This window comes from Rhinolophus ferrumequinum, chromosome X, assembly GCF_004115265.2.
Source record: "Rhinolophus ferrumequinum isolate MPI-CBG mRhiFer1 chromosome X, mRhiFer1_v1.p, whole genome shotgun sequence".
In the NCBI taxonomy this organism is placed as follows: Eukaryota; Metazoa; Chordata; class Mammalia; order Chiroptera; family Rhinolophidae; genus Rhinolophus; species Rhinolophus ferrumequinum.
This window is the reverse complement of record NC_046284.1, coordinates 27241210-27263157: the sequence shown is the minus strand read 5'-3', so window position 1 is coordinate 27263157 and position 21948 is coordinate 27241210.

The following is a 21948-nucleotide window of genomic DNA, read 5'->3' as shown; positions in this document are numbered from 1 at the left end:
CTTAGAGCCAGTTGCTGTATTTTATTTCAAAAAATGTATTAGTGTGCTTACATTTATCAGCTATGCACCTACTTTTTAGAACCAAAATTGCTTTAATAAGAAAAGTTTTGTTGACATAAAAGAAGGTTCATAAAGCTAAAGATCTAAAAGCACTTAACAGAATAGAATATAGTAGCCCTGGACTTAGAGTGTGGCTTGGGACATGTTATGAGCAGATCTAGAATGTTTCAAGTATACCATCACCTCAGTGTGGTGAATATGTTTCACCTTCAAGGTAAGGATATAATTTCACAACAGCAGAGAGGGATAAACAGAGATTTAACTAATAAAGATAGTCCCTATGATGTTAATTATATATCAACTTAGCTGGGACATGGAGTGCCCAGATATTTGGTCCAACATTATTTCTAAGTGTTTCTATGAGGAGGTATTTGGATGAGATTAACATTTGAATTGGTAGACTGTGTAAAACGGATTAGATGAGGTAGGCTTCATCTAATCAGCTGAAGACCTGAATAAAACAAAAAGGTTTACCCTCCTGCTGAGAAGGGGGAACTCCTCCTGCTGGACAACTTGAGCTAGGATATTGGTCATTTCCTATCTTTGGACTAGAACTGAAATATTGGCTATTCCTGGGTCTTGAGCCTGTCAGCTTTGGGATTAGAATTTACACCATCAGCTCTCCTGGTGCTCAGGCCTTCTGAATTGGACTAGAACTACACCACCAACTCTCCTAAGTGTGTGTGTGTGTGTGTGTGTGTGTGTGTGTGTGTCCCAATGGTTTTGTTTCTCTGGGGAAACCTGGCTAATACAGTCCCTATATTTTAGATCAGTGGTTTCCAAACTTTTGTGATCCCATCCCCATTGGTAAATGTTTTTTAGTATGTTCCCCAATATGTGCAAATCTATTTGTAAATTATAAATATATACACATGTGTTTGTGTGTGAGAAAGAGATAGAGGAAGAGAGAGAGAAAAGAGAGACATGAGGAAGGGGAAGAGAACAATACTAATCTATATGAAGAAGTATGCGCATTAGGAGACAGACTTTGACATTAAACTTCCTGGAATCAAATTTTGACTCTACTAGTTATGAGCTGTGTGATCTTGGACAAGTTATTCAAACTCTCTTTACCTCAATTATCTCATCTATGACATGGAAATACTAATAATGTTATCATATTATTATTATTAATACAAGGAGTTTTGTGATGATTAAATGATTTAATATATACATATGTAAAGTACTTCCACAGGTAAAGAACTACATAAGCGTCATGATGATTTCATTATAGGGATTAAAAAACTAGAAAATTTTAATGGAGATTAATATAAAATATCTTTAACATTATATTCCCATATGTCTCTTGACAGACCATTGATCTAGATCATGTGCAAGCAAACTACAGCCCATGGGCCAAATCTGGTCTAGTGCAAAATACAGCCTATGAGCTAAGAATGTTTTTTACATTTTTAAATGGTTGGGGAAAATCACAAAAAAAATAATATTTTGTGACATGTGAAAATTATATGACATTAAATTTCCAGGTCCATAATTAAAATGTTATTGGAACGTAGCCACACTCAGACATTTACAAATATGTGTTGTCTGTGGCTCCTTTCCTCTGCTATAGTGGCAGAGCTGAGATAGACTATATAGCCTGGAAAAACCTAAAATATTTACTATCTGGAACTTAACAGAGAAAAGTTTGCCAAACTCTTTCTAGATCAATGTCAAAATCACCACCTGGACCATAGAATTGGAGATTTCCAGACCCTGCCCTAAATGTACTGAATATTTAATGGAACCTAGTAACATCCTTTCTTCTAAATCCCTTTAAGAACTCCAGCTCCATCCAGGCCCAGGCTTTAAATATTACCTAAGTTCTAATGACACACAAACCTTAATCTGTAGTCAGAATTCCCTCTTAAGTTCTAGACTCATATATCTCAGAGCCTATTTCACATTTCCACATGGATAACTGACACCTTTGACTTAGCATATCTAAAACTGGACTTTTGATTTTCAACTTCACATGTGCTTCCAAATTTTTCCACCCCAAATCTTCCCCATTTCAGTTAATGGCACTAGCAATTACTGTGGCCAAAAACCTAGGAAACTTTCTTGATTACTCTTTCCTTGATGTCCCATGTCCATCAATCAGAAGTCCTGCTGGCTCTGTCTCCAACTTATAAGGAATCAAATCAATTACAACCATGTCCACTATCACCACCCTACTCATAGCTCACCCGGACTACAGCAACTGCCCTGTAACTATTCGGCCTGCTTCCACTTGTTAAAGTTTAATATTTAAAAAGGTAAACTCATTATTCAAACAAACACTTGTCAAATATTTGGGTCAATTAATTAATTAATGCAGAAACCAGTAAGATTTTAAATCTGGTCTGAAGACCATTTGAGAAGCTAAATATCTATAGGTAATGTTAAGATATTCTTTATGGGTTAGATACAAAACTCGTTAATATCCATAGCTATAACCTTTGGGGTTATTTTTATAATAGTAATGGCAAAAAAAATCATTTGCCTCTGGACAATCATCTACAAGTTAACCTCTGCCTCAAAGGGTTAAAAAATAGCTTACACAATAGAAACTCCAGTGAAGTTCTGGACTTGCCAAGTTCCAAAAGCAGCAGAGAACAGAGTAGGAGGCATCATCATCATCATCATCATCATCACATCATCTACCACAAAATAAGCACTCATTCAGGCACACTCTCTGGCAGGCTCTGTGCTAAATGTCAAGAATACAGCAATTTATAGAAAACCCATAAGCTTCCCTCATAGGGATGGCAATCTAATCTAATTAGGGAAATATTTGATATATATGCAAAGCAAGTAACAATACAAAGTGATATGCTAATTACCAAATCAGTTGTAATCATAATAATGATAAATAATAAATAATTTTGATAGCAGCTAAAGTCTATTGAGAACTTATTATGTACCAGGCATTATTCTAAGAAACTCACATATATTAATTTATATAAAGCCTCAAACAAACCTATGAGAAAAGTACTATTTTTAAAAGCTCATTTGCCTCTGATAAGGGATTAATATCACAAATCTATGAAAAACTCACTCAACTCAACTCCAAAAAAACAAACGATCCAATTAAAATATGGGCAGAGGACTTGAAGAGACATTTTTCTAAAAAGGATATACAGATGGCAAACAGACATATGAAGAAATGCTCAACCTCACTAACCATCAGAGAAATGCAAATAAAAACCACAATGAGATACCACCACACCCCAGTCAAAATGGCTATCATCAATAAATCAACAAACAACAAGTGCTGGCGCGGATGTGGAGAAAAGGGAACGCTTGTGCACTGTTGGTGGGATTGCAGATTGGTGCAGCCACTATGGAAAACAGTATGGAGGTATCTCAAAAATCTGAAAATGGAACTACCCTATGATCCAGTAATTCCACTCCTAGGTATCTATCCGGAGAAATCCAAAACTTCAATTCAAAAAACTTTATGCACTCCTATGTTTATTGCAGCACTATACACAATAGCTAAGACATGGAAACAACCAAAATGCCCATCGGTAGATGACTGAATTAAGAAACTGTGGTACATTTATACAATGGAGTATTACGCAGCCATAAAGAAGAAAGAAATCTTACCATTTGCAACAACATGGATGGACCTAGAGAACATTATGTTAAGCGAAATAAGTCAGACAGAGAAAGATAAGTACCATATGATCTCACTCATATGCGGAATCTAAAGAAAAGAATAAGTGAATGAACTAATCAGAAACAGTTTTGGAGACAAAGAGGAAAAACTGAGGGTTGGTAGATGGGCGGGAGGGGTGGGGGGTGGGGGGGAGGGTGAGGGGATTGGAGGGCAGTTGGTGACCACAGGATGGCCACGGGTTTGAAAATTAATCTGGGGAACGTAATTTGGTGGTTACCAGAGGGTAAGGGGGTTGGGGGGTGGGGGATGAGGGTGAGGGGGATCAAATGTATGGTGATGGAAGGGGAGCTGACTCCGGGTAGTGAACACACAGTGTGATTTATAGATGATGTGATACAGAATTGCACACCTGAAATCTATGTAATTTTACTAACAATTGTCACCCCAATAAATTAAAAAAAAATAATAAAATAAAAAAAAAGCTCTAAGAAATGGGTACTAATTTTACTATGTTTACTCATAGATAGTAAGTGCTACTAGAATGCAAAAGATCTCAGGAAGGACTGAATACAGGCAGTTTTGAAAAAAAAAAAAAAAAACAGGAGCTGAGCTGAGCTTCAAGTAAAGAATGAGATTTAAACAATAGAAGAAGAAGAAAGAGGTCCTTCCAAAAAGAAGGAACAACTTGAGGCAACACATTGAAGGGGAAAGATATTTAGCAGTTTCAGGGCACAAAAGGTTGATTGCTTTCACTGGAGCAGAATTGCCTGCTAAAACTATTGAGAAACAAGTTTGGAAAGGAAGTTGGCCACTGAAGTTTGGAGGGCTTTGAAGTCCTCACTAAGGAGTGTGGCCCTGTTTCTGCAGATATTGAGGATTCAATGACATTTTTTGAGAGTAGAGTTTTATGTTCAAAATAATCATCTATGAAGATGGATGTGGCAATTGAGAGGCGATCACTATCCTTGTAAATTATATAAATGTCTAATCACTATCCTGTACACCTGAAACTAATATAAAATAATATTGAATATCAACTGTAATTGAAACATTGAAAAGTGAAGGAAGGATGCTGCTTTAAAAAAAAGAAGCTATCATTGAAATCCAGGTTTGAAGTTATAAAGGTTTGTATGAGGGTGGTTACAATAAGAGAGAGAAAAATTGGGGCTGTAAAAAAATTAGAGGAAAAATTAACTGCAATTGCTGACTGGCTTGAGGTTAGACAACAACATGATATGACAAAGATGACCACAGTTTTCTGGTTTGGGGTATTTTTTGACAGAAATGAAAAAGTCTTGAGGAGTGGGAGATAACAATGAAAAGTTATGGAACAACTTAAGGCACATTTATTTTATTTTTACTTTTTTGGAACATAATTATTTTTATTAGTTTCAGGTGGTGTACAAAGCAATGTAATAGTTAGACATTTAAAGCCCTCATAGTAGCCCCGTAAGCTACTACCCTTCTGACATCTTATATATCTGTTACAATACCATAGACTATCTTCCTTATGTTGTACTCCACATCCTGTGACTATACACACCTATACATTTAGTTATAGTTGGCATTCAATATTATACTACTTCAGCTCTTCAGGTGTATAGTGCATTGGTTAGGCATCTACACCATCTATGATGTGATCCCCCTGGTAAATCCAATGCCCATCTAGCACCTTACATGGTCTTTACAACATTGTTGATTATATTCCCCATTCTGTATCAACTATCAATTTATATTTCTTAATGCCTTCACCTTTTTCACTCTGACCCCAACCCCATTCCCGTCTATCACCCTGATAGATCTACTACCTATCTAGCACCATACCTAGATATTACAATATTGTTGACTATATTTCTTATGCTGTACCTACATCCCCATGACTACTGTATAACACCCAATCTGTTCTTCTTAATCCCTTCTCCTTTCACCCATCCTTAACCCCCATCCCATCTTAAAGAAGTCCCTCTAAGATTCCTTGTAATACTGGATTGGTGGTGATTAACTCCTCCAGCTTTTTCTTGTCTGGGAAGCAACTTATCTGTCCTTCAACTCTAAATAACAACCTTGCTGTGTAGAGCAATCTTGGTTGTATGCTGTTGCTTTTCATCACTTGGAATATTTCCTGCCACTCCCTTCTTGCTTGCAAAGTTTCTGTTGACAAATCAGCTGACAGTCTTATGGGGGCTCCCTCGTAGGTAACTAACTGCTTTTCTCTTGCTGCTTTTAAGATTCTCTCTTTGTCTTTAACCTTTGGAATTTTAATTAGGATGTGTCTTAGTGTGGGTCTCTTTGGGTTTATCTTGTTTGGGACTCTCTGTGCTTCCTGGGTTTGTATGTCCATTTCCTTCACCAGGTTAGGGAAATTTTCTGTCATTATTTCTTCAAATAGGTTTTCATTACAAATAGAACTACCATATGACCCAGCAATCCCTCTCCTGAGTGTCTACCCTAAAAAATCTGAAAACATTTATACATAAAGACAAATGTGCTCCAATGTTCATTGCAGCTTTATTTACAGTGGCCAAGATGTGGAAACAACCAAAATGTCCTTCGATAGATGAAGGGATAAAGAAGTTGTGGTATATATACACAAGGGAATACTATTCAGTGGTAAGAAAAGGTGAAATAGGACCATTTGTGACAACATGGATGGATCTTGAGATTAAAATGCTAAGCGAAATAAGTCAGACAGAAAAAGCAGAGAACCATATTATTTCACTGATATGTGGTATATAAACCAAAAACTACAAAAGAACAGACAAACAAATGAGAAACAAAAACTCATAGACACAGACAATAGTTTAGAGGTTACCAGAGGGTAAAGGGAGAGGAGGGTCATAGATGAGGGTAAAGGGGATCAAATATATGGTGATGGGAGGAGAACTGACTCTGGGTGGTGAACACACAATGGGATTTACAGATGATGTAATGCAGAATTGTACACATGAAATCTATATAACTTTACTAACAATTGTCACCCCAATAAATTAAAAAACATAAAAATAAAAAAATAAAAAGGTTTTTAATTCTTTGCTCTTTCTCTTCTCCCTTTGGTACCCCTATAATGTAAATGTTGGTACACTTGATATTGTCCCAGAGGCCCCTTAAACTCTCCTCATTTTTTGGGATTTTTTTTGTTGTTCTGGTTGGGTGTTTTCTGCTACCTTATCTTCTACATCACTGGTTGGATCCCCTGCTCCATCTAATCTACTGTTGATTCCCTGTAATATATTCTTTGTTTCCATTATTGTATCCTTTATATCTGACTGGTTCTTTTTCATGGTTTCCATCTCCATTTTTATTAGATCACTGAGCATTCTTATAACCAGTGTTTGGAACTCTGTGTCTGATAGATTGCTTATCTCCTTTTCACTTAGTTCTTTTTTGGAGCTTTGTTCTGTTCCTTCATTTGGGACATGTTTCTTTGTCTTCCCATTTTGGCTGTCTCCCTATGTTTGTTTCTATGTATTTGGTAGGGGTGTTATGTCTTCCAGTCTTACTAGAGTGGCTTTATGTAGTAGGTGTGCTCTGGAGTTCAGTGAGGCAGTCTTTCTGGTCCCCTGAGCCACATGCTCAAGGTGCGTCCCTTGCATAGGTTATGTGTGCCCTCTTCTGGTAGTTGAGCCTTGGCTGATAATTGCACATCAATGTGAGGGACTGACCCTTGGGTTCACTGGTTGTAAGGACTGGCCTTGACTACAGTGGAAGTGTTGTTGTGCAGGGGCTGATCCTACAAATCAGGATCTGCCTCAGCAAGGCTCTGGTGCCTGCTCAATCTGCCCCTTCGGTGTGTCTTACTTGGAGATGGCTAGGTGATCTCATTTTGAAGCTGGCCACTGGGGGCACCAGCCCCCGGGCCACGTTGGAGGGGATCCACTGTAAGTCTACTTTAACCACAGCCTGTGCCCCACCTGGGGCCACCTAGTGAGAGCCAGAAAGAAATCCGCACACGTCTGCTGCCTATACTGTGCTTGGAAGCACCTTTAAGAGGCCAAGCCACGAACCAAGGCTGGCTGCCACTACGGTGTTTCCCAGAAAATAAGACCTAGCCGGACAATCAGCTCTAATGCATCTTTTGGAGCAAAAATTAATATAAGACCTGGTCTTATATTATATGTAAGATATAATATAATATAATGTAACCGGTCTTATATTAATTTTTGCTCCAAAAGATGCATTAGAGCTGATTGTCCGGCTAGGTCTTATTTTCTGGGAAACACGGTAGTGCCAGCTTAGGGCTTCTCAGTCAGAGGTACAGGACATGCTCAAGCCAGATATTGCTTGTCTGGGTTCCTCAAACATTTGAGAGACCCTAGGAAAGTGCAGCTTATACTAAGGCAGGTGGTCTACATGAGAAAGACACTGAAAGTAGCCTGGGTGTGCCCCAAATTTGGGCGGTACCTGGTCTCAAATTACCATGGGGGGAACAATTGAACAGGGGAGAGGCCCCCTGTGTTCGCATGCCGAAAGGGGGAGAGCTCAACAAAGAAATAATGATCTCCGCCAGCTCCTCCATCCAGGAGAAAGACGCCCCATCTCTCCAGCCCTGGTCCCAAGCCAGAAAAATCAGTTCCCCACCATTTGTCCCTTCTGCCTTTCCAGCTGCCGCCCCAGTGCTGGAGCTCAGAGTGAGTGATTCCATTGGTGGGTAGGTCTGTGTGAAGTCCCTTTAAGAGGAGCACCTGTGAGTGCAGCTGCACTCAGTCTCAGCCAGTCACAATCTCTGCTGTTTTTCACAACCAAAAATTATGGAGACTTCTCTCCCTAGCAGTGAAACACTGGGCTGGGGTGGGGCTTGTATCTTTCACTCCTTTAGGAAATAGGGGAACCCCCACAGCCGAAATAGCCCTCCCAACCTTTAATGGTCATACACAGGTGTGGGACCAGCCAGTTCCATGTCTCTGACTTTCCTACCGGTCTGGAAGTAGCTTCTTCTGTACATCCTTAGTTGAAAGACTGCAGGTCAGCTTAATTTTAGTCAATTCTCAATAATGGTTGTTTTGTAGATTAGTTGTAATTTTGATGTGGTTGTGAGAGAAGGTAAACACAGCATTCACCTATTATGCCATCTTGGTTTTCTGCTAGGCGCATTTATAAATAACTAAACTATCACCCTGGGAAGACTTACAGTAATGTAAATGTCAAGCTACTCTGACTTAAATTCAACAGAAAAAGAAAACAGTGACTGCATTAGCAGGTGCTCATGAGACATTAAATGATAACTTTGCTGAAACCATTTAGAAAGGCATCAAGCCCCATTCAGTGAAAGATTTATAATCTCTGCTTAGCTGAAAATTGTGAAAAGCTATCTGAACATAAGCAGTGCACACTGGTTGATGAAGAAGCTTTATTAATACATTGTATGATGAATGTCTTCCATTTGCTCCACTAGATCTACTCTCTAGGATTCATCCTGCTCTCTGCCTTCACAAAGTGACCTATAGGAACATAGCAATTGGCTACATTTCCTCTGGCTTCCAGATGGACTTGGTCAATGTGATGTAAAGTAGGAAATCAGAATTTGGGAGACAGTAAGGTCAGGATATTTAATCTTCTGGCTTCCTCCATGTGTGGATATTCTGGCCTGGCTGTGTCCCTAATCCAAGGACCACTGATCCTCTCAAAATAGAATCCTTTACACAAATCACCCCAACCAAGTTACAGTAACTGCTCCCTCCCTTCATTCCATGTGTCTAGGAGTAGTAATGTCTTCACTGTTACCATCCCTGGGTTACTACACAATCCCTTACGGTTTCTCTATACCTGCACCTCTATAAATAATCTCTTCATAAATAAATATTCCATTAATTATGCTAATTTTCTATTTTATTTCACTTGGGATCTTACTGATATTCTTGTATCAGTAAGACTTTCAAAGTGAGATTCTGAGATTGATTTGGTTACATTGAGAAGTCCTGGGATAACCTCTGTGGGGACAGAGCCCCAGAAAGCAGTTTCCAGGCTCTCGGCCTCATGTGGAAAGGTGCTGGCTCAAGTAGTAGATGGCCATCAGCTGTGGCTGGTTGGCCGTCAGCTGTAACCATTGAGCCATTGGCCACTAATATAACTGCCGCGGCTACGGAGGAGAGAGGAGGAGAGTGGAGGAGAGTGAAGGAGAGTGGTGGAGAGTGGAGGAGAGTGGAGGAGAGTCGGTCGGTTGGCAGCAAAGCAGACAGCAGGTCGCACGTCGTGTAAACCCAGCGAGACCATAGTGGTATGACTTCCCTACCTATGGCTCCGTGGGTGTTCCTTTTTGGCCTAGCCATATCCTGCGTTCTTGTGTGGGGAGCAGGACCAGAGACCCTGCCTGACACCCCGCATGACACTTGGCGTAGTCGGCAGGATACCCCGCCTGACACCTCGCAGGCCGCCCCGCATGACACCCCGCATGACAAATGGCGCAGCGAGCAGGGTATGGTGTCGGCCGAAACTCTCCGGAATGTACTGGAGCAGTTTACATGTATAAAAGCTCAGTTTCGTAAGCAGCGTGTGGTGCAGGCCAAAACCTACCAAAGCATGGTGGAGCGGTTTGTGCGTGTGAGAGCCCAGCTTCAGGAGGCCCGTGAGGAGCGACACCGGGAACGGGAGGCGCGGTCCGCCTGGGAGACTCAAGCCTCCAGCTGGCACACCACCTTCTTGGCCATGGAAGGCGTTGCCTTAATTTTGATGATCTGCTGCGGCCTTAGTATCCGATGGTTATGGACATCTTATAAGGAGGCCTCCACCCACTCAGACACCTGTCACGGTGAGCAAGATTCCGACCAGGTAGGAATGGAGTCTGACTCTGGGCAGGAGGACGTGTGGCCACCACACAGTGTGTGGTGTCCGGTGGCCACTGTTCTCAGGAGTTGGACCGCCAAGGAGAGGTGGGAGGACATGGATGGCTCTCCAGCCAGCGTGGAGAGCGCCCTGAAGGCTCTGGCTGAGCGGTTGCCGGAGGAGGAGAAGGCTACAGCCGGCCCTGTGGGCTGGCTGTTCCTCACGGCCTTGAGTCTCAATACGGAAAATGCGCTTAATGAAATGGCCCAGGTGCCGGACCAGGTGTCCCGGTTGGAAGCGCTGGAAGCTCGGGTCCGCTTGTTGGAAGTGGGGCCCCACAGTGGAGACTCTGAGGCAGAGGCGGAGGAAGCCAGTGGAGACAAAGTAGCTCCCAACCCCCAAGCCCGACCAATCTTGAAGCAAAGAGTAAAACGTGAGCAACCTTTGGGCCCCGGGGGTGTTGCTGCAGGCAACCCAGCTGTGACTGAGTTCACAACCTGCACCCCTTACACTCCCACTGAGTTGCAGGAACTGGGTAGGCGGTACAGACAGAGCCCTGGAGAGCCAGTCTCGGCTTGGCTATTACGTTTATGGGATGAGGGGGCAGACAGCATTCTCTGCTCCCCGGGCGAGATGGAAAAGCTAGCCTTTGTGACAGTGCATCCGTCCCTGCGACAAAGGTTACAGAACTGCCATAGGTTGGCCCACGACCAGGGCAACCATTCTCTAAAAGAGTGGCTCACTGCTGCGGTACGTACAGTATGGGGACAGGCTGGCGAGCTGCCAGACACTGTGAGTCAATGGCAGTCATATGCGGAACTTATGCAAATCATCCGTGAAATGGGTATGAGACAAGCTATTTTTAACCTTAACATGCAGGGGCCGGATGACGAGCTTTATACAGCCAGGATGAGAGATCTTGTTTTGGATACTGCACCTGCGAGTGCTTTTGGATCCTTGGTTGCTATTCTTACACCTTATGTAGGGCGACGGATCCATGAAGTTACAACTGCCATGGCCACCCTAGGGGATGTTGAAAGCCGGAGGCGAAGGAAATTAAGACAGGAGGTTCGCACAGTTGAGACCTGGAAGCCCAAACCAAAGGTAAAGGGGCGAGGTCGCGGAACTCAGAGAGTAACACGCGCACAGATGTGGCGTGATCTTGTGGCAGCAGGGGTCGATCGGGAGAAAATAGACGGAAAACCCAATGCACTCCTGCTGGAACTTTGGAAACAGTTGCGTCCGGAACAACAATTCCGGAGAAGCATAAAGGAGATGTCTGGGCAAGCGCGACCCGTGTCCCTCCAGGACTTCATGCAACCACTTGAGGACAACTCCTTTCAGCTTGATTAGAGGTGCGGCCAAGGTACCCGGTCAGAGGGGACGAGCAGGGACCGGAGGCCCCATGTGGAACTATCCATACATTGGTCCCCTTCTAATGTGCAGAGGGTTTTGGCCCTAGTTGACATTGGTGCAGACTGCAGTCTTGTTTATGGGAACCCAGAACTGTTCCCTGAACCAGCAATCTGCATTGATGGCTACAGGGGAAAGACTGTGACTGTGAAAGCCGTTTCCTTACCACTGGGTATAGGAGGGGGAAGGAATGGATCGAGGGGGAAGCCTTCCCCCTCGTACCTACAAGGTTTATGTCTCCCCCGTTCCGGAGTATATTCTAGGGGTGGACGTGCTACATGGCCTCAGCTTACAGACGATGGTAGGAGAGTTCCGTCTCCGGATCCGGGTGGTGAAAGCGGTGACACGCGGGCATGCTCACCACCCTCCTCAAGTGTTGCCACAGCCCCGGCGCGTGGTTACAGTGCGACAGTACCGCCTTCCAGGAGGGCAGGAAGAGATTGGTCGTACAATATTGGAACTGGAGAAGGCACATATTGTGAGGCCAACGCACAGTCCCTTTAACTCCCCAGTATGGCCTGTCAAGAAGCCAGATGGGACCTGGCGAATGACTGTGGACTATAGAAAGTTAAATAAGGTGACACCACCCTTGCACGCTGCAGTGTCTTCAATACATAATTTAATGGATCGTCTGACTATCCACCTGGGGACATATCACTATGTAGTGGACTTGGCCAATGCTTTTTTCTCCATTGACATTGCACTCAAGTGTCAAGAGCAGTTTGCTTTTACTTGGGATGGGCGGCAGTGGACTTTTCAAGTCCTTCCGCAAGGATACTTGCACAGTCCCACTATCTGCCACGGGCTCGTGGCCCAGGATTTGGCACAGTGGGATCGCCCATCCTCTGTGGCCTTGTTTCATTATGTTGATGATAATCTATTAACATCAGATTCTCTTTCTGATTTAGAGCAAGCAGCTCCCTCTCTTCTCCGCCACCTGAAGTCACGCGGCTGGGCGGTGAATGAGGAAAAAGTCCAAGGCCCTGGCTTATCCATCAAGTTTTTGGGTGTTGTGTGGTCAGGTAAGACAAAGGTTATACCTGAGGCAATCATTGATAAGATACAAGCCTTTCCCCGGCCGACCAAGGTCTCCCAACTGCAGACATATTTGGGTCTGCTAGGATATTGGCGGGCGTTTGTACCCCATTTAGCACAAATGGCAAGGCCCTTGTACAATATGATAAAAAAGGGGGCCTCATGGGATTGGACTGAGGCTGTAGAGCAAGCCTTCCTTGCCACAAAACGGGCAGTGCAGCAGGCACAGGCTCTGCAAGTAGTGGACCCCGGCCGCCCATTTGAACTTGATGTTCACGTAACCCAAGAGGGGTACGGATGGGGCCTCTAGCAACGGCAGGAGCGTCTCCGGTTGCCAGTGGGATTTTGGTCCCAATTATGGAAAGGAGCAGAGGTCCGCTACTCACTAATAGAGAAACAGCTGGCTGCTGTATACGCAGCCCTAGTGGCCACAGAAGCCATCACAGGAACGGCAAGGGTGTTGGTTCGAACAACCTATCCTGTCCAGGGGTGGGTGCGTACATGGGCCCAGGGACCCAAAACGGGAGTGGCACAGACCACCACCCTCGCCAAGTGGGGTGCCTACTTGGAGCAACGTAGCACCATTAGTTCAAGCCCTTTGAGGACAGAGCCACAACAGGTCCTAGGGCCTGTGGAGCTTGTAGCCCAGGCTGAGCCAAGCGCTCTGCCTAGAGGGGAGGACTTGGAGCCCTCGCCCTATAAAGAAGGACAGTCCCCAGTACCTGAGGATGCCTGGTTTACCGATGGTTCTAGCCTAGGGGCTGCAGCTGTTTGGACGGCTATTGGTGTGCAGCCCAAAACAGACACCATTTGGTTTGATACTGGGGTGGGCCAGAGTAGCCAGTGGGCTGAGCTACGGGCCGTGTGGATGGTAATCAGCCACGAGCCCGGGCCCCTAGTTATTTGTACTGACAGCTGGGTGGTGTTCCGGGGCCTAACGCTGTGGCTCCCTACGTGGAAACACCAAAACTGGTTGGTAGGACACCATCCACTGTGGGGTCAAGCCATGTGGCAGGACCTTTGGGACCTAGGGCAGAGAAAAGAGGTGACCCTAGTGCATGTCACAGGTCACTCCCCCTTAGTGTCCCCAGGTAATAATGAAGCAGATGCCCTAGCACGGGTCTGATGGTTAGAACGGGCTCCTGCCACTGATGTAGCCCATTGGCTGCATAGGAAATTGCAACACGCCGGAAGCCGAACCATGTGGCAGGTGAGCATATGCTGGGGTCTGCCTTTGAAATGGCAGGAGATAGCAGATGCCTGTTATGACTGTGCCATCTGTGCCCAGGACAACCTCCAAAGGCGGAGGCTCCCCTGGGAGACACAGCAGATTACGCGAGGGAGGGTGCCCCTCACTCGCTGGCAAGTGGATTACATTGGACCCCTGCCTAAGGCCCGCAATGCGATATACACATTTACAGCAGTGGACACTGCTACGGGATTGATGTTTGCTTGGCCGTGTCCAGCTGTGGATCAGTGGCATACAGTGGTCGCTCTTACACGGCTGTGCGCCCTCTATGGGCGCCCCCAAGTCATTGAAAGTGACAGGGGTACCCATATTTTACGGGGCAAGAAGTGCAGCGCTGGGCTGCCAGGATGGACATGCAATGGTTGTTTCATGCTCCGTATAACCCACAAGCAGCTGGCATGATTGAACGCTATAACGGCCTTTTGAAGCAAGGTCTCCAGGTGTCAAAACACCCTCCCACGATGCGTGACTGGGCCTCGCGTTTATGGGATGTCCTGAGAGTCATGAATGAGAGACCACGGAAGGGAGGGCCCGCACCAGTGGAAGCTCTGCTACATCGAACGGCCGCTCCCATTCAATTACAAGTTACCACCAGTGAGACTCTGTTAAAGCCAGGCTACGGCAGGAATGGAAACATTTTGCTGCCAGCACCCACATGCTTGAAAGCAGGGGAACGGCAGAAATGGACTTGGCCCTGGCAGGTCAAAAACCCCCACTGTCGATGGTTGGGCCTGATAGCCCCATGGGGGGCCGGTTTGACTCATGATTTGCAAGTGACGCCAGGGGTGGTGGCTGAGTGGCCACCACAAGTGACTGTAGTATACGAAGGTCCCGATACTGGGATGATTTTGTGGGGAGACAATGTGCTCTCACTATGGCCTATTATGGGGTCCCCTGTTCTGTTACATGTTGAAACTATGCAAGGGACCCCAAGCACTGCCATAAAGGTTTGGTACCACAAACCGGGAAAGGTGCCAGTGGCAGCAACCCTCTTTCCCAAGACAAAAAGCTAGCGTGTATCCTCCCAGATGGAAGGGATTTGCCACTGTTGCTTCCTAAAACTACCGTTTCTTTTCGTCCGTAGGTATCAATAGGTTAATATGGCACAGGGACCCTCGCGGAAGACGCTTGTCGCGTAGATTATGAGGCGAGAACCTATAGGGGTGGAGTGTGGGGACAGAGCCCCAGAAAGCAGTTTCCAGGCTCTCGGCCTCATGTGGAAAGGTGCTGGCTCAGGTAGTAGATGGCCATCAGCTGTGGCTGGTTGGCCGTCAGCTGTAACCATTGAGCCATTGGCCACTAATATAACTGCCGTGGCTACGGAGGAGAGAGGAGGAGACTGAAGGAGAGTGGAGGAGAGTGGAGGAGAGTCGGTCGGTTGGCAGCAAAGCAGACAGCAGGTCGCACGTCGTGTAAACCCAGCGAGACCATAGTGGTATGACTTCCCTACCTATGGCTCCGTGGGTGTTCCTTTTTGGCCTAGCCATATCCTGCGTTCTTGTGTGGGGAGCAGGACCAGAGACCCTGCCTGACACCCCGCATGACAACCTCCTTGCTAGGAGAAAATAGGAATAGGTGATCTATGGCATGCCGTAGTATCATAATCACTCAGATTATCATGTATCACAGCATGGAATTAAGTGCAGGTAGAAGGCCATGTCTTGGGAGATCAAATGGTCATAGAAATTAGTCCATGAAGGTTTGGACAAGATTTCCTTCATCAAGGCATTACAACAAACATTAGTGAGGACCATCAACATCAAAGAATTCCGTGATGGCTGTCTTCTGCAGGTCATAGATGATGATAGGGGATGATACCATGAAATTGTGTATCTTGTTCTCAGCGGGACTAATGGGATCTGAAAGAGGTGATTGAAGGATGGTGTCACTTAGCAATCAGTGACATCAGAAGTATAGTTTATACAATAAGGGGGTTACGTCATAGAAATGGTGGTGTGAGGTGAGCCTCTTGAAACCTCCCCTGGAATTTAGAGCAAATTGAAAAGCCATAATTTCACAAAGGACTCCCTGCACAGCAGACAGGTAACACTAAGAGATGTGCAATTGAAAACACCTAAAGTTGGGCCAACAGGGTGAGCCAGGGAGGAGGGAAGGGGGAAGTGCGTAGACATGGGCAACACACGGACTGCTCACAGGCTTCAGGATGCAGACCAGAACTCGAAGCTCCAACCTCCCAGCAATCTGGAGCTATAGCAGTCACGGGAGAGGGAAGAATTTGGACTCCTGGGCTGCCTTTATGGACCACAGTCACACTTCAGGGATCAGCATGTAATACAGCTGAACCCAATGCTTACCGTAGAGACCTTGGAAAGACGACTGAGGGAAGAAGGTTGAGAACAGGGGTTTAAGCCAATAGAGGACAGAAGACATAGGTACGGAGCCTATCCAAACCCTCCCCACCCTCCCAGACCTCACCTGAACCCACCTTCACAGTGCTAGAAGTGAAACGGTAGCAGTATCAGACAAAAACAAGAGAATGTTTGCAGTTGTGAGAACTGCGGCCCCACGGCCACAGACTCACAGCCCAACTAGTTCTGGTGAAGGGGAGGTAGCCTTGAGTGCAGGATTGGCTGTGCTGGTGGTCGCCTCCATCGCTCAGAGCTACCTCTCACAAACCACCCCGCCTCTGCCCCCACTATCTGGGCGGATCCCTACAGGGGTAAACAGCCACTGAAACACACAAGTTCCTAATATTGCAACTTCAGAAGCTCTCCACATCTCTCCACAAAGGTGATGCCCTGAAACCTAGGCAACCTGCTCACAGAAGAGAAACACACTTTCCACAGAACTGTCCCACCAGCATTGTGTGAGAAACCAGAACAGTGCAGAGAAAATATAACACTACAGCATAAGAGAAAATAAAAGGCTGCCCTGGGGAAGAGAACAAAATATTAAACCAACACCTACTGGAAAGCAAAGAAAGACCTCTTCCTATCAACCTGTTGCAGAACCCACTTCTGTAGATGCTTAAGAAGAGAAATAATAATGCATTATTTGCCATGAATAACCAAGGTTACAAGGAAGCTCATAAAGAAAATTAAAAGTTTCCAGAAAATGAACATAAAGACATGGAAATATGTGACTTAAATGAGAGAGAATTCAAGATTGCAGTTCTGAAAAAACTCAATGAGATGCAAGAAGACACAGACAAGCAGTTTAATGAACTCAGAAACACAATCAAAGAACAAAATGAACATTTTACCAAAGAGATTGAAATTTAAAAAAAGGACCAAATAGAATTCTGGAGATTAAGAACTCAATAAAAGAAAAGAAGAATGAAATAGCCAGCTTAGGTAATGGAGCTGCCCAGATGGAGGAAAGAATCACTGACATTGAAGATAGAAATCTGGAAATGACACAGATGGAAGAAGAGAGAGACTTGAGACTTAAAAGAAATGAAAGAACTCAACAAAAACTTTCTAGCTCCATCAAAAAGAGCAATATAAGAATAATGGCCATACCAAAAAGAGAAGAAAGATAGAATAGAACAGAGAGTACATTCAAACAAATAGTTGATGAGAACTCCCCAAACTTGTGGAAAGAAGTGGATCCTCGAATCCAAGAAGCAAATAGAACACTTAATTACTTCAATCCCAAAAGCCTTCTCCTAGGCACATTGTATTGAACCTGTCAAAAGTTAATGAAAAAGAAAGAATCCTCAAGGCAACGAGGTAAAAGAAGACGGTAACCTACAAAGGAAAGCCCATTAGATTATCATCAGATTTTTCAGCAGAAACTATACAATCCAGGAGGGAGTGGAATCAAATATTCACAGTATTGAAAGAGAGAAATTATGACCCAAGAATAATATATCCAGCAAAGATATCCTTTAGAGATGAAGGAGGAATAAAAACTTTTCCAGACATACAGAAGCTGAGGGAATTTTCTAACACATGTCCTGCACTACAAGAAATATTGAAGGAGGCTATTTGACCTGAAACAAAAAAGCAAAAGAATACAAATCCATGAGTAATATTATGGACAGACAGAAGCACAAAATGGCAACCCCTACACCAAATAGGACACTATACACTTAAACATAATATAAGGGTAAAGAAAAGAAAAATTTTAAAAAAAGGAAAAAAAAACTTGCTAATGCAGTGCAGAAATCAACTCACAGCATAAATAGGGATAATTTGTGACAACAAAAACATAAAAGAGGCGAGAGTAAAGATCTGAATCAGCAAAAGGGAATGGAAGAAAAAACCATGCTGAAGAAAATGGAGTGCTCTAAATATGAAACTTTCTTTTACATAAACTTAATGGTAACGACTCAAAAAAAAATCCACAAATGAAATATATAACATAAAAAAATGAAGAAATAGAGTGGAAAAATCATAGAACACCACAACACTGAATTAATAGACAGCAACAAATAGGGAAACAAACAATGGAGACACCATCCAATCAAAAAACCAAAGATAGAATGATAGGGAATCCTCATATATCAATAATCACACTAAATGTAAATGGACTGAACTCACCAATAAAAAGGCACAGAGTACCAGATTGGATCAAAAACTAAACCCAACAATATGCTGCCTCCAAGAGACACATCTCAGCTACAAGGAGAAATATAGACTGAAAGTGAAAGAGTGGAAATTGGCATTCCAAGCAAATGTTATTCAGAGAAAATCAGATGTAGACATACTGATATCAGATGAAACAGACTTCAGGATAAAAAAGGTAACAAGAGACAAAGATGGACATTTCTTAATCATGAATGGAAATATACAACAAGAAGACATAACAGCCATCAATACTGATGACTCCGATCAGAGAGCTCCAAAACATACAAAGAAACTACTAACAGAACTAAAGTGAGAAATTGACCAAAACACAATTATAGTTAGGGACCTAAATAAATCATTCTCAGTTATGTAGATCATCCAAATAGAAAATAAAGAAATATCAGTCCTAAATGGCACATTAGACCAAAAGGACATAATTGCCAATTGTAGAACACTTCATCGTAGAACATCAGACTATGCATTCTTTTCTACTGCATATTAAACATTCTCAAAAATAGATCACATATTGGGACATAAAACTAGACTCAGCAAATTTAAGACTAAAATCATACCAAGCACATTCTCTGATCACAAGGCTTTGAAATTGTATATCAATTGCTAAAAGAAAGCAGGAAAAACCACAAATACATGGATATTAAACAACATACTTTTAAAGAACGACTGGGTCAAAGAAGAAATTAGAGGAGAGGTCAAAAGATACATAGAAACAAATGAGAATGAAAATACATCTTACCAAAATTTTTGTGATGCAGCAAAAGCTGTTCTAAGACGGAAATTTATATTATTACAGGCCTATCTCAAGAAACAAGAAAAACCACAGAAAAATAATTTCACATTACATTTTAAAGAAAGAGAAGAACAAATGAAAGCCAAAGTCAGCAGAAGGAAGGAAATAATAATAAAAATCAGAGCAGAACTAAATTAAACAGAGAACAATAAGACAATTGAAAAAATTATTTTAACAAAGAGCTGGCTCTTTGAAAAGATTAGTAAAATTGACAAACACTTGGCTAGATGTGGGGAGCCATGATTTCTTGTTATTTTAAAGCCTTGCAGACTTGCTCAGTTTGTGATTAACTTGTTTCAGCTTCTAAGGCATTATCTCTGCCTACACCTGGAGGGTGCTTGCAAGCTGCTGAGGAATGAGGTGGGAGTGACCGGTTCTCGGACACTGAGGACTGAAGACTAGCAGGGTAATTGGTGGGCTTTGTCATGAGATAATGACTTTGGGAAAGTTTCAAGGATTTTGTAGTTTGTATGTAAAAGTCATAAATTTACTCTTAATGAGATAATGCATACTCATGATTGTTAAGCTGCATGTACACAGATGGTATAAATTGGTAAAGAATAGTAAACTCGGTGCTTCAGGATCAATGAAGACAGGCCGCATCATCATTTGTGTGAGTGTCTTTTTTCATTCCCACTCCCCCATTCGGGTACTGTTCGATTTGTGGCGGCTGGCCCGTCACACTTGGCGCCCGAACAGGTACCGAATACGGGGGTAACAGTGAGGAACACCGCGTGGTTAGGGCCCGGCTCATATTAAGGAGCTTATTTCATGGATGCGCGGTGAGTAAGGCACTGTCCCCTCGGTCGAATGAATGTGTGAGTAAATGATAGCTCCACAACTTCGTGTTACAGAGCTTGTTTGGGCCCTAATCTGAGGTTCCGGTTCTGTCATATGGCATAACGGCGATTGGGCTTCCGCCCACCAGTTCGGGGATTTATACCGAAACGCCTTTTGTTAAGACAGATTTGGTCCCGAGAGGGGCACGGCCAGACGGGCATCTGATTGTTTTTCTTTGTTTAAAAGAAGGGCCGAGTCAGGGAAAAGAGAAATAGGTCATGCCAGCAGCAAGGACCTGTGTGTTAGAGGACTCAAGAAAATGGGTCACGCCAGCAGCAATGACCTGTATGTTAGAGAACTTAAGAGATTACTTGCCGCCCATGACAGCAGGGTGAGCAAAGAGCAATTAGATAAATTTTTAGAATTTGTAAAGAAAGTTTTCCCATGGTTTCCAGATGAAGGTACCGTCAGCTTGGAGACTTGGAAAAAGGTTGGAGAACAAGGCTATTATAGTGTCCAAGGACCTCTGCGGGTCCCTATAAAAACATTTGGATTGTGGACTTTAATTAGAAATTGCTTAGATCTTAAAAGGGAAGGCTGTAAGTTAGAAAGAGTAAAACAGGCAGGAAAAGAAGAAACCCTTCCGTTTGCCGCTTCACTGGAAGAGCTGGGAAAAAGGGAGGGGGCTGATTATGCTGAGAAAACTTTTCCATCTGCCGCCTCTCTGGAGGAGAAAGAGGAGGGGGAAGGAGTCAGATATACAGAGAAACTTGCTAAACATAATAAAGAGCCTGTTAGCCAGAAACCTCCAGATAAACACTGGGAAGATTTAGACCCTCAAGATCAGAAAGATTTAGTGGTGGCTGCAGCTCAAGAGAGCAGACGGCTTACAGATCCTATGCTTACACTCGCAAAACAGATAAAGATGATTCAAGGACAATTAGTCAAGCTCAAAGTTGCTGTGGATAAAAAAATTGTCCTCTGGGTCCCCAGATTTCTTTAAGAGATCAGTGGGATCCTCGGGGTAAAGACCCCCCCACCAGGTTATGTTAAACCAGGGTCAGATTTTGTTGTGTGCTCCCCTCTTCAAATGGCTTGTGAAGAGGCTCACAAGCAGGGGAAATCCACAAATCAATTTGGAGTATATCCTGTCTTTAACAGGCTTGACCAGACAAAAACATGTGTTTAGAAAATGGAGGCCTTTTCAATAAAAGCAGATAAAAAAAAAAAAAAATTCCAAGAAGCTTGCGCAAAGTACGGTCCCATTGCCCCCTTTACCATAACAATTTTAGGTACTCTGACTAGTAAAGCATTGGTGGCTCAGTAGTAAAATTCTCACCTGCCATACAGGAGGCCTGGGTTTGATTCCCGGCCTCCTTGTTAACCTTTTAGTACAAAAACAGCTTGATAAAGGCCATATAATTAAATCTACTTCACCCTAAAATTCGCCCATTTTTGTAATTAAAAAAAAAAAATCAAAAAAAATGAAGATTGTTACAAGATTTAAAAAAAGTAAATAAAACTAGCCTATAAAAAAATATCAGTGGCGAGTTCTTCCCCAAGGCATGGCAAATAGCCCCACCTTATGTCAAAAGTTTGTTAGTAAAGCAATTGATAACACCAGAAAACAGTTTCCTTCTGTTTACATTATTCATTATATGGATGACATTTTGTTGGCCTGTAAAAAGGAAGGGGTGTTGTTAGCTTG